The sequence below is a fragment of the Neltuma alba genome, unplaced genomic scaffold (genome assembly GCF_004799145.2).
Source record: "Neltuma alba isolate B1F8T4 unplaced genomic scaffold, ASM479914v2 tig00011287_pilon, whole genome shotgun sequence".
Lineage (NCBI taxonomy): Eukaryota > Viridiplantae > Streptophyta > Magnoliopsida > Fabales > Fabaceae > Neltuma > Neltuma alba.
The window spans coordinates 80,541-86,540 of record NW_021635996.1 but is presented as its reverse complement, the minus strand read 5'-3'; positions in this window follow the sequence as shown (position 1 = coordinate 86,540).

Here is a 6,000-nt window from a genome sequence, read left to right as displayed (position 1 = left end):
AAAAAGAAGAAAGCCAACAATAAATAAATGAATAAATAAAGTCACTTTCAAAAAAAGACGCATGAAATATGTTAGAAACTGAGCTCTTCAAGTCAGTACAGAAGATGTGATGCTGATATTAGCACTTAGCAGAACACGGTGGCCCCATTTTAATTTTATGGCCAAAACCATACGTATGATTGATTAAATAGTACCTCCACTTCTAAATATAAAAAATAGTTGACTCATTTAAAGATATTAAAAAATAAGTTAAGTTAGTTATTTGTAATAAATAAATATTATCTTTCCTAAAATATCTTTGTTGATCAAATGTATTGGTTAGAACTGCTATTATTAAAAGGACTAATTTGAAAAAATACATAAATATAAAAGACAAAGTGGATTAAGGTCTTATATTTATGACCAAAATAAAAATCAAATAAAATCTTATATTAAAAACCGGAAGTAGTATAATACATTGTGTTACATGCATGCATCTTATTATTATTATTATCAGCCGCCAATAAATCTATATAGCAAGAATAATATTAAAAGAGGCTAAGCTAGCATAAAATAGGGAACACTAGTTTGAAATGCTAAAGCATGCTTAGCTTGGGGCAATCATAAAGGGGTTGGAAAATGAATGAGATGTGTGAATATTAAAAGCAAAGGAGGTTGGTCCAGCAACAAGCCAAGACAGACTAAACATTGGTATGCAACACAACATGTGGGTGAGGGAATCTGCTTTTGGGCCTTCTTTCACTTTGTTCCTTGCATTTTCAGCAATCTACATTTTTAAAAACAAATATATATAGAAAGATATGTAATAACAACTTGAAATTATAAGCGGATTGAACATATATAATTTGCATTCCTCTCTTCTGGTTGGCTCATTTGTTGACTTTTTTTTTTTTGGGAATGATATTGAAATATGGTTAACTTACAATTTGCAAGCATCCAATCTAGACAAATCTCTAAAGATCGAGATTTGAATTATTTGTTGGAAGCTGTGGAAAGTTAGGAAATAACGTCTTTTAACCAATGATACTCATGTAATAGAGGATAGTTTAGCACATACTTGTATCATAGTTGATCACACGTTAAAAAGCATTCTCTGTTTTTAGAGTGATTTTGTAAATTCTCTTTTACTATGAGTTTGTATTTGTACACTTTTTTTAAAAAAAAAAAATTACATTTTTACTCAGAAAAAACCTCTTATTTATAAAATGTAGTTGCTATATTACTAGGCCAGAATGTCATTCCTGACCTGAGCAACAAATTTTCAAAGTAGTCCCCTTCAAAGTTTACTTTTTCCCAGTTCTAAAGTTTCTCTTTTTAGCTTTTCCCTTTTTTGCCCTTTTAAGGTACTAGGAGTATTCATCACTAACAATCAAAACTCATCTATGATGAGTTCTCTATCAACAAAATTTGTTCCATGCACAAATGCTAGAAATCGAAGTTAATTTCCAACGGTTTGATTAAGGAACAATATCATCTTATATTCATGCCAATCTAATACTCCTCCGGTCCTTAATATAAGACCTAATAGTTGAGTTAATTTTAGTCATAAATATAAGATTTATTACTCATATTTATCAATTTTTCTTAAATTACTCCTATAGATACTCTCTCAATCATAATCAAGTAAAAAAGTGAGGGAGGATTTAAAGAAGATGATTATAGTATTTTAGGAAAAACATGTTATATTTCTTATAATTAACTAACTTACATAAATTTTTTAATCTAATTAAATTAGTTAAATAGGTATTATATTAAGAATCAGAAGAGTATTATATTACTAATATAATAATGCAACTTATACAGCTCTGCATCGTTGCTTGGACCCAATTACTTTCCTGATGATAATAATAATAATAAAAAATAAATGTGGTCTCACACTGGCTCCTTTTTTCCCCGCCACAAGCCTCACATTCTATTTCCTTATATTTAAATTTAAAAAAAAAACTGTTTTAAAAAAAAGGACGGCAAAGCTTAGTGGGCCCACGGTCCTTCCACAAACAACAAAATAAGTTAGACAAGTATAATTACTGTGGTTCTGCAGTAACGTTGAACCCGATTTACAAAAGGAAAACGGCATAACTTTTATAATTAAAAAAAGTCTGTGTACAGATTCATTCTGTTTAATTATAAACTTTATTAATATTCATTCTGTTTTGAATAAATTTATCGTCATAAATACAATATTTAATTTTTTAAAGTAATTTCATCTATATACTTCAAATGTTATGTTATAATGCATTTGTTGAATTTGATTTGAAAGTATTATACAAATAAGTTAGGTACAAAGTAATTATGAAATGATGAATCATTCATTGGTAAATGTTGGTTGTGATTTTTTTTAAATATTAAAACTTGTAGAGTTATAAAAAAAGGTGCATGAATATATATATTTTTTATAAATATCCTCTTATTAAAGACAATTATATTTGAGGCACCGTTCGATAATAAATGTAAATCTTTCTCTTAATAAAGATTTAAATATTAATTCGTAATGTTGTAAATGACTAATTCTTTTATTAGACTTAAATCTCGTCGGCAAGGCGCATGAGTATTGAATGGTGTGATGATGACAGCAGTGTTAACTGTGAAGGTTTGTTTGTTTTTTTTTTTTTTGGGGGGGGGTGTTGGAGTGAACTGTAAAAAGTTGATATGAGGGACAACGTTAGGAGATGCGTAACCGTTGGAGGGGACTGCGTTTCTGCGATTCGTTATTTTCATCGTTATGGTTTGGTACGAAAGACTTGTCTGACGTCTCTCCCTTCCACCTCTTGATGTTTCACCTTCCCCTCCTCTCAACCACATTCTTTCTCGTCTTCTTTTTTTCCAATGGAAAAAAAGGACTAATCGGTAAGAACATCATGCTCTGGAAATAGGATAGTTATAGTTTTTTAAAAACAACTTTTTAATAATAATTTATAGAGTACGAGTTAAATATGTGATGGAGTCTTAGCTTATTTAAATTTGCTTATAAGTACTTGTAGATCACCGCACCAAACAAGTTTCCAAATGAGCTAATAGTCAAGTTGCCTCACCAACCTGTCAACCCACTTTATTTTTTTAAAAAAATAAATACGTTTTTAAATTTTTAAAATTGAATTGTAAATTTCATAAAATTATGTGGTTAAACAAGTATTTAGACTAAGTTTTGGAGAATAACTCGCTTTGAAAAGTCATGTTAAACAGGTTATATCAAGAGAAAATGATAAAAAAAGACCACTGAAATAGAAAAAATTACATATTAGGACCCATGATAATATTAGTCCAGATTTTGACAATAATTTTTATAAATAGATCATTATGTGTAATTTTTCTATTTCAGCTGTCTGTTTTTGTCATTTTTTCTTATATCAATAAGTTTCAATCTAAACTACAGTTATGGGAAAAAAAATCTATTTTTGGTTTTGAACGAGATTTTAGATAAGTACGAGGAACGCCTTAATTTTGATTAAAAAACACTCTTTTTCGACTATCCTGAGCACCCACTAAATCAACCCAAAAACTAACAAATATAAATCCACTGCGACTTCAAATTTCTAAAGTCTTTGCTTAAAATATTCACTGAACACTCGATTGCTACTGATTCAGTGCACATTTAAAAGTCATTAATTGAACACTTGGGTGCCAATGATTCAGTGCATATTTGAAAAGTGCAAACCCACTGATCTTGGCCAAAAAAATGTGGTTTTGACCAAGGCAGTTTGGTGACAAATTTTGTATTCTTAGAGTATTAAGCGACCATGTTCTTATTTTATTGAGGATCTGGATCCCCTTGATCAGAGTAGTTAGAGATGGTAGTTATTTCGTCATTTTCCTTAAAACCACTTGTTGGGTGTTGCCCTCCTCACTAGATCACGTATTTTGTTTTATTCATTTATTTAGTGAGAGCCGCATTGACACATTCAATCACATGTCATTTTCATAAAAGTCACGCTATTTTTCACTCTGATCATACTTTTTTAGATATATTATCCAAAACCCAACCTCTTTTCGATTAACACCTGTAATGATTCTCAGTATGGATTGATGCATGCTGAACCATGCAAATAAGAAATTTAAATTAATTACACGTTACAGGTGTAAAATTTTTTCTCACCTTTTCAAAGAAAAAACATTCTGCATTAGTCATGGTAAGTATTCTATGCATTTTATAATTTGATTAATATCATGAATGAAAATGGAACTCATTTTTCCAATATTTTCTATAAACTCGCTTTTCAAAGTAATAACAAATATCATAGAATTTATATTTCAATACAAAGAATATTATAGATACCATATCAATATGTATAAGATATAAAATCTATAACAAGCTGTAATAATTATAAGTTCTAAATAACATTATTATTCAAAATAGTGGGGAGTTATTTTATAATAGATAATAGTGAATGGACTTGTATCTTGAAAAACGGACTTAGTCCAATGGGCCTTTCAAAATTGATGGGTAGCCCATTCTCCACCTAGGTCTTAAACAGACGCATCGCGGTCTTTTGGGCTTACAGAGTCACCGGAAATTAGTATGTCCGATCTGATCTGATGGGAGTTCCACGAGGTCAATTGAAACATAAGAGCCAGACCAAACCCTCACGGACTTTTGGCCTCACCGAGTCACGCTGAATTGGTTCGATTTTCTCTTATCAGTATGACCAGCTTAAACCGCCCCGCCCGCCCCCCGGGGGGGGGAGTCGCTCACAATATAGTGAGGCAACATTCGAATTCTTGTTAGAAAAAGGTATTCATTTAGTGTTCAACCTTAAACATGATTGCTTCTAATAAGAGGATATATATACGTAACAAAAAAAGTATGATCAGTTTAACTAATGCAATTTAATCTAGTGGAATGAGATAGTCTCTCATAACATGGTAAATTAATATTCGAATTCCTATTGAGAGAGATGTTTACATTTAGTGTTTGATGGTGTCTCGAATAATATCTTAAAAGCACAATCAGTTTACTAATTTTGTGTGCGCTTTGGGAGCTGAAAGTAGTGAGAGGACAAATTCTGTAGCTCATGTATAAGAAAAACAATAATCCAGGCTACGAGGTCTATAAATTCTCTCCTGGGTTTTAAGTGGACATCAACTTACTAATTCCGGGTGCATTAAGGCTTTCTTCTTGTAAAGGATCAAACTTTTTTTCTTTTCTTTTCTTTTTTAAAAAAACATTGATACAAATCTTTGTTGGTTCTTGGAGACCTCGCCCCACATTGTTCGTAATTTTTTGGGCTTGGAGGAACCCAAGTTCAAGTTCAGTTGAAGAGTAGAGTTCACTGTTCCTTGACCTTGGCTGCATGTTAACTTCTTGCACTATTTGCTTCGATCCTAAATACTCCTTTTTGATATAAAAGCTAATTGGGATTATATTTAATCCTCAATGTAAAGTCATTTAACTAACTTATACATTTATAGGAGTGTTGTTTATTGTTCACTTTCATGATGATGAATCAACTTAGATCGTATTAAGCGAGCTGGATTAATATTTTAATTAATCATACATCATAGAATGTTTATAATATGTTACCTCCGATCCTAATTATAAGAGCTAGTTGTCTAATTTAAGAAGATTAAGAAAATACGTTAAGCTAGTTATTTGTAACAAATATGTGTTGTTTTTCCTAAAATATCCCTGCTAATCAATTGTGTTAACTAAAACTATCATTATTGGAAGGATTATATTAAGAAAAAAGGCATAAATATTAGAGATAAAGTGGATTGGAGTCTTATATTTAGGATCAAAATAAAAGTCAAATAACATCTTATATTAGGTACTGGAAGTAGTATCTTATGTTTTATATTGTACAAAGGGTTTGTCATATTTAAAAATTACTCTTCATCGGTGCTTCTAGGGTGTTGGGTTTGGGCAAAAAACACTTTTAAAAAGTACTTTACACAAATAGAAACAAAACTCCTTTCACCTACTTATTTTATATATCATAAAATCATATTTCAAATCATGGTTTGATTTTCATTCAAACACTTCCTATTAGCATGTGGACAATATTT